This window comes from Penaeus chinensis, chromosome 1, assembly GCF_019202785.1.
Source record: "Penaeus chinensis breed Huanghai No. 1 chromosome 1, ASM1920278v2, whole genome shotgun sequence".
NCBI classification, from domain to species: domain Eukaryota; kingdom Metazoa; phylum Arthropoda; class Malacostraca; order Decapoda; family Penaeidae; genus Penaeus; species Penaeus chinensis.
In genome coordinates, this window is record NC_061819.1 from 36,588,900 (window position 1) to 36,597,666 (window position 8,767).

Below are 8,767 nucleotides of genomic sequence, written 5' to 3' on the forward strand. Positions count from 1 at the left end.
AAAATACACAAAAACTATATTACATCGACAATCATCAAGCACAAAAATACTAAGAATATTAAAAAGAAAACTTAAACATAATTAAAGACATAGGTAATCCTGACCATGTTTAGACTTCGAAGCCAATTTGCTTACGAGAAAAAAAAGATTATTTGAAAAAACACAGTAGCAGGGTTAACGACAGTAAAATGTCTACACAATCTGTAAATACGTCTAGTTTCCTTTTTCAATGCACTTGACTCTCAGTAAGATAGATAGAAACAACGTGTTTTTAGAGAAGGACGAGATATGGTAACAGTGATAATAAGACTTCACATCCAGGTGTACGATAAGCGCCATTCCTCGAATTCTATTTTTTTTTTTTTTTTTTTTTTTTTTAATCGTGTTTGTTGATTATTGTTACTGTTATAATTATTATTATCATTATTATCATTATATTCTTGTCTATTTCCTTATCTTTCTCTTTTTTCCTTTTCTTTTTCTTTTTCTTTCTTTCTTTGATTCTTTTTCTCTTTCTTTCTTTATTTTTATTTTTCTTTCTTTCTTTGATTCTTTTTCTCTTTCTTTCTTTCTTTTTCTTTTTCATTCTTTCTTTGATTCTTTATCTCTTTCTTTCTTTTTCTTTTTCTTTTTCTTTTTCTTTTTCCTTTTTTCTTTTTTTTTCTTTTTTTCTTTCATTTTCTTTCTTTCGTTCTTCCTTTAGTTTTTTTTTTTTTTTAGTTTTTCTTCTTCTTCTTCTTCTTCTTCTTCTTCTTCTTCTTCTTCTTCTTCTTCTTCTTCTTCTTCTTCTTCTTCTTCTTCTTCTTCTTTCGTTTTCTTTTTTTTTTTGAATGAAAAGAGGGAAGCAAGATTTTCTTTTATAGAAAATAACAGTGATATAGAGAAAGATGACTACTTGTAAAAATAGAAAAAAACAAAAACAATATAGGCTGAAAATGTCAGAAAAATGTCTGATAAAAAGATGAAAATATAATTTCTCGTATTGTAGTTATTCTTCATATATAGATAATAAATATTCATAATGGTTATAATAATGTTAACAATAGTAGAAATTATAGCAATGCTGGTGATAATGGTATATATGTATATATATATATATGTGTGTGTGTGTGTGTGTGTGTATGTGTGTATATAACAATCCTCCCTGACCTGGCCTCGAACCTAGGTCACTACGGGTATGAGACCGGAGGGCCAGTACTAAACCAACCATGCCACACGATCCAATAAAAGGAGTGTGCAACTAGGATCTAACTAGCTTCCATAGACATTACCTATCTACTCATACATGAGTAATGATAGCGAGGTTTTACACACACTCCCCGTGGACACTCGGTGGAAATTGATTTAGAAATTCGAAATCGAAGTCAGATACTGAGGTGAGTATATATATATGAAAGATGGAATAATGCAATACCGCATTGATATAGATGTATAACAATCCTCCCTGACCTAAAACAAGAAAATAGAAACAAAAACAAACAAAACAAAGGAAAACCGAGCCTAAAACAAAAAATACAAGCACAAAAAAATAAATCAAGCAAACTAAAAAAAAAACGAAAAAAAGACAAACAAATCGAACAACAAAAACAAAAACAAACCAAAAAACGTACACAACAAAAGACAAACAAAATACAAGAATAACAAACAAAATACAAAAAAACACACAAATAAAAACAAACAAAAGAACGTACACAACAAAAGACAAAAAAATACAAAAAACACACACAAAAAAAAACAAGAAAACCTCCCACACGAACACCAGCAACAAAGAAAATAAGAGCATCACCAGCATCCTCTTGGCCTCAGTCCATCTCCCGCATTTCGAATTCACTTCAGAGTTGCGTCTGTTGGGAAATGCGCTTTTTTTTATGTTCTTTTGCCTTTTTTTTGTATTGTTATTATTATTATTATTAGTATTAGTATTAGTATTATTAGTAGTAGTATTATTATTGTTGTTATTATTGTTATTATTGTTATTATTATTATTGTCATAATTACCATTATTGTTATTATCGTTTTTGTCATTATTGATATGATTATCATTATTATTATAATAATAATAATTATTATTATCATCATCATTATTATTATTATTATCATTGTTATTATTACTATTATTATCATTGTTATAATTATTTTGCTTTGCTCGCTGTCTCTCTCTTTCTTCTTTGTTTTTTTTATCATCTTTTGCTTCTCTTTCTCTCTCTCTCTCCTTTGTTTCTATCATATTTTTTGCTTTCCTCTCTCTCTCTCTCTCTCTCTCTCTCTCTCTCTCTCTCTCGCTCTCTTTTATTTATTTCTATCCTGTTTCCTTTTTCTTTCCTTTCCGTTTCTCTCTCTCTTCTCTGTTTTTCTATCATATTTTTTGTTTATCTCTCCCCCCCCTCCCCCCCCCCTCTCTCTCTCTTCTTTGTTTCTATAAAAAAAAAAAATTCTCTCTTTTCGTGTTTTTTTTTTTTATCGTCTCCTTTTTTTCTCAATCTTCTACAACAAAGAACCTTATTTTAGGTAATGTCAGGTGTGCTGTCGGAATGCAAGGATATAACAGGTATTTAGAGAAAGGGGGGAAGGGGAGAGAAGAATAGCTTGAAGGGCGTGGAGAATGAAGGGAGGAGGGCGGGGCGGGGGGGGGAGGGAGGGAAGGAGGGCGGGGCGATGGGAGGGAGGGAGGGAAGGAGGGCGGGGCGATGGGAGGGAGGGAGGGAAGGAGGGCGGGGGCGATGGGGGGGGAGGGAGGGAAGGAGGGCGGGAGGGAGGGAGGGAGGGAGGGAAGGTGGGTGGGCGTGGCAATCACCTCTGGGCAGACGTAAAAATGATCAAGTTTTTTGTATTCTCTCTCTCTCTCTCTTTCTCATGACCTTTATCAGTAATGTCCTTTTTTTTTTTTTTTTTTTTTTTTGTTCGGGGTGTTGATTCTCCGAAGAGAAAATGCTTAAAATATATATATATATATATATATATATATATATATATATATATATTTTTTTTTTTTTTTTTTAGCATAAGCCGGATTTTTTTTCTTGAAAGTTTACCCCATATATAGCGATTTTTTTTAATGTCAGTTTTAGCGGGAAAATCGGGAGCTTTTACTCTTGTGTCTAGCGGATTTTTAAAAGTCTGCTCTCTCTCGGTTTTGTGAAAATACGATTGGCAACAGATATTTATTTTAAGCAGGGAAAAAGAGAGTATAATTTTTGTTTTTTTAAAATTCAGGGTGGCTTATATCTGGTAAGCTATTTTGGGGGATTCTTGGCGGGAAAATGAGGAGCAGCTGTTACTCTTACGTCTAGCGGTTTTTAAAAGTCCACTCTAGCGGTTTTGTGAAAATATCAATGTCAACAGAAGTTTATTATTTATTATTTTTTTTTTTTTGCGTGTGTGCTAAGGACCAGATTTAATTCCTATTGTTATACGTGATGCAGAATAAAGATCATTGTAAATGTAAAGTTTATAATAAAACTTTTTGATTGATAGGTATATATTTTGTAAACGAGAATTGCAATATTGCAATATAGATGTCGTTTTTTTCTCTCTCACTCTCTCTAGCTGCCTATCTATCTATCTATCTATCTATCTATCTCTTCTCTCACCCCCCCCCCTCTCTCTCTCTCTTCCGCTTTCTCTCTCTCTCTCTCTCTCTCTCTCTCTCTCTCTCTCTCTCTCTCTCTCTCTCTCTCTCTCCCTCTCTCTCTCCCTCTCTCTCTCTCTCTCTTTCTCCCTTCATCTCTCTCTCTTTATCTCTCTCTCTCTCTCTCTCTCTCTCTCTCTCTCTTTCTCCCTTCATCTCTCTCTCTTTATCTCTCTCTCTCTCTCTCTATATATTTATATATATAGTTTTCTTTTTCTTTTTTTTTCTTTCTCTCATTCTCTCTATCTATCTATCTATTTCTCTCTCCCTCTCCCATTATTCTCTCTCCCTCTCCCACCCATTCTCTCTCCCTCTCCTTCCTACCGCCCCTCTCTCTCTTTCTCTCTCTCTCTCTTTCTCTCTCTCTCTCTTTCTCTCTCTCTCTCTCTCTCTTCTCTCTCTCTCTCTCTCTCTCTCTCTCTTTCTCTCTCTCTTTCTCTCTCTCTCTCTCTCTCTCTCTCTCTCTCTCTCTCTCTCTCTCTCTCTCTCTCCTTGTTAAATAGGATAAAATAAAGAAGAAGAAGAAAGGGGAGAAGAATTATAATAATAGAAATGAAAATAATAATAATAATAATAATAATGATAATAATAATTATAATAATAATAACAATAATAATAATAATACTAATAATAATAACAATAATGATAATAATAATAATGATTATATTATTAATGATGATGATAATAACAATAATAATGATAATTCTGATAACTTCGGGAAAAATCAAAACAAAACAATGAACAAAACAAACTCTGCAAAAAAAAGGAAAGAAAGAAAAAAAATATTGGCCCCTCTCCCCCCCCCAAAAAAAAAAAAAACAAAAAAAAAAACAATATTAATAATAACAAAATAAAAAGGCAAATTGCAGTAAGAAATACATTACTGCATCTTAAAACCAATCACACCGTATCAGAGATAGTCCCAGAAAGCTTCTTGAATTCAGTCAACTCAGAGTTAAGGAGCTTTTTCCATTTTTGATGCTCTCCTGAAACTTAATCTGCAGCTCACCTAATCATTATTATGATTATTATCATTAGTGTTGTTGTTGTTGATATTATTGTTATTATTATTGTTATTATTATCATTATTACTATAACCATTATTACTATTATCATTATTATCATCATTATTATTATCATTATCATTGTTATTATTTTGTTATTATTATTATCGTTAATTTTGTTAATATCATACAAATAAGTGGTGTAGGCTTATAATGATGATAATGATAACGATAGAAATAATGATGTAATGATAATAATAATGGTGATAATGCTAAGGATAATAATGGAACCTCTAGTTTCTTGAACCGTATTCACGTTGACAAATGTAGAAAAGGGGTATGAAATGAGAATGTATATCTTCACAATACAAGAGATGTATTTGACCGGTTTCGATTATATCTTCGTCGGAAATATACGTATTTCTGACGGAGATATATTCGAAACTTTTTCAAAATCGGGTTTCTTCTCTTCTACTTATTCGGGTGCAGCTGCTTCCAATCCTTGCATCATTGCCGGCCTTACTGTTGCAATGTGCGTCTTGCCTTTCAGTCGTATTGGCATTTCTCTGTCACATATCAAGTCCGTCACTTTCCTACAGCTGTTCTATCCTCATTGAATACGGTGGTTTATTTCTCTTATCCGTTCCTCCTGTTGGTTCTGTCATTGCTACCAGGTATTTGAAACTTTTCACTCTTTGTGTTCACTCCATCTAACTGTATCGTGTCTTGTTGATCTTCTTCATCTGTTGTCATAATTTACGTTTTTGTTTCTGTTTATCTTCATATCCCTACTCTCTAAAACTCGTTGCCCCTAAAACGACATAGAGGACACACCAGGGTGGGTTTTTTTCTAACTGCTTCCGTTAACACTTCAAACTCCATATTAAAAAGGAAAGGGTTTAGTGCCGACCCTTGACGGAGTCCGAGTTGTACTACTCGCCTTGGTTGTAGTGTTTCTGTACGATTCCTTGATTATCCTAACACACTTCTCTGAGTAGGGGTATGAAGATAAACACAAAGAGTGAAAAGTTTCAAATTCCTTGGGGCAATGACAGAACCAACAGGAGGAACGGATAGAGAAATAAACCACCGTATTCAATAAGGATAGAACAGCTGTAGGAAAGTGACGGACTTGATATGTGACAGAGGGGATGCCAATACGACTGAAAGGCAAGACCCACAGAGCAGCAGTAAGGCCGGCAATGATGTAAGGGTTGGAAGCAGACTTCTCCACACCTCTTCCCTTGGCACTCTCCCAAAGGCCTTTTCCAAGTCTATGAATGCCATATGGAGGATCTTTTGTCTCTCTCTGCACTTTTCCACGGTTTGTCTCAACGTAAATATGCCGTCATTGGTACCCACTCCTTTCATAAAACCTAGTTGTCGCCCTCCTATACATACTTCTCTCAGTCTACCGTCCATTATCCGTTCTAATGGTTTTGGTGTGTGTGACATCAACTTTATCCCCCTGTAAGTTTCGCAGCTCTGAACGTCTCCTTTCTCTTTGAATATTGGTATGAGCTGTCTCCATTTCTCCTTGATTACCTCTTTATCCATTACCTCTTTTATTAGATAAAATATTAGTCCCTCATCACCATTTGCTTTTCGCGCCTTTCCGGGATGTTATCAGGTCCGGCCGCTCTCCCACACTTTCTTAAAGCAAATTCCATTTCTTGTTTAGAGACTTCTCTCACTACGCCATAGTTAGGACCTCCACATCCTCTCACACAGCGCTCATTCCCTTCGTTCAATAGATGTTCAAAATATCGTTTCCATCTTCTGATAATATCCGATTCCTTCCTCAATACGTTTCCATATTCCTTTCTCACATGTCTTATGTGTGTAATGTCTCTAGTGCTATTTTTTTCTCGAGTCTTTGCTGTACGAAAAATCTTCCCTAGACCTTCTTCTGTTTCTAGCTCTTCGTAAAGCGGGTCAGATGCTTCACATTTGGCACTTGCTACGGTCCTCTTTGACTCTTTATTATTCTTTATAAGCTATTCTTTTTTCTTCCAACTGCGTCTCTTCCCACCTTTCGTTTGCCTCTTTCTTCCTCATCAAATCATCACGTTTCTATGTTTACCCAGATGATAATAAAGATAATAACAATAACAATAATGATAATAGCAATAACAATTATGATGATATGAATAATGATAATAACGATAATAACAATAAAAATGATGATAATATTAATAATGATAATAATGATGGTAATAACAATAACAATGGTGATAATATTAACAAAGGTAATAATAATGATAATGATGATGATAATAGTTACTACGATTATTATTGTTACTATTACTTGTATGAATATCATTATTATAGTAAAAACAAAAATGACAACGACAATACTAAGATTATAATAATGTTGATAACTCTCTGGCTCAGTAAAAATTCTTCATTATATACATTTCACAAATGTTATTCACCTTTATACAAGTTAAATTTCTTTGCCACATCTTTCCCTTAAGGCGTTTGTTAAATAGATAACTTGTTAGTCTATCAGTGTTGTTTGTGCTTCAGAATCGCAATTTAACACCATGGGAATAAGGCAGGTAAGTTGGCAGCTTGACAAGGAGCTTGACAAGGAGCTGTCTATTAATGTGGGAACTTGAGTTTTCTCTCTCTCTCAACTTTCTTTATGTCTGTTCGTTTCTCTTTCTTCTGCTTTGTTTGCTTCTTTTTCTCTCTGTCTCTCTCTCTCTTGTCTGCTCGGTCGGGGAGGTTTTGTGTTTGATTGTTTGTCGCGTTTGTTTGTCTGTATGCGTGTATAGTTCTTTTTTTGTCTCTTTGTCTCTCTCTCTTTCTTTCTCTATCTCTCTCTCTCTCTGTCTCTCTATCTATCTATCTATCTATCTATCTATCTATTTATCTATCTATTTATATATCTATCTCTCTCTCTCACATTTTCTCACTCTCTCTCTCTCTTTCTCTCTATCTATCAATCTATCTATCTATCTATCATCTATCTATCTATCTCTTTCGAAGATCGAAATTAAGAGGGAAACGAGCCCAAACCCAAGTAACAAAAAAATATGAAATAAAAAATAAACAAACCGAAATTAAAAGAAAAACAAACACACCAACAACAGCTCAACACTAAGAGAAAAACGAACGCAAAACAAATACAAAAACAATATGAAAAGAAAAGGTTAAATCAAAGATAATTGGGTGGAGGGAAAATGGCGTCCCCGATGACTGTCTCTGCTAAGGGGATAATGACGTAAATAAAAAAAATAAATAAAATAGTGAGATAATTTTAGATTAAAGTATGATTAAATAGCCAGAGGACATGAGTTAATTATGATGGGTTAAAAAAAAAAAAAATGATGGAGGTTTATGATCTTCATGGGGGGGGGGGAGGGTATCTCTAGATAGATAAATAGATAGATAGATAGATAGATATGATAGATAGATAGATAGATATGATAGATAGATAGATAGATAGATATATATGATAGATAGATAGATAGATATGATAGATAGATAGATAGATAGATATGATAAATAGATAGATAGATATGATAGATAGATAGATAGATATGCAGAAATAGACTGATAGATAGGTAGATAGATAGATAGGCAGAGATAGGCTGATAGATAGATATATAGATTGATAGATAGATAGATAGATAGATAGATAGATAGATAGACAGAGATAGACTGATAGAAAGATAGATACATAGCTAGATAGACATACAGGTAGATAGACAAAGAAACAGACATACAAGTAGATAAACAGAGACAGACAGACTGATAGTTAGATAGATAGACAGATAGATAGATAGAAAGATAGACAGACAGAGAAACAGACATACAGGTAGATAAACAGAGACAGACAGACAGATAGATAGATAGACAAACATAGATAATTAGATAGATAAATAGATAAACAAATAGACAGGTTGATAGATATAAATAGCAGAAAGGCAAATGTGAATAGACAGATACAGATATAATATCGGCAAATAGATAAGGAGACAGATAGGATGGAAATAGATGGAAAGAGATATAGTAAAATAGTGAAGGCAGACAAAGAAAGATATATATATATATATATATATATATATATATATATATATATATATATATATATATAGTATAAGGCAATAAACATGGATACAGATAT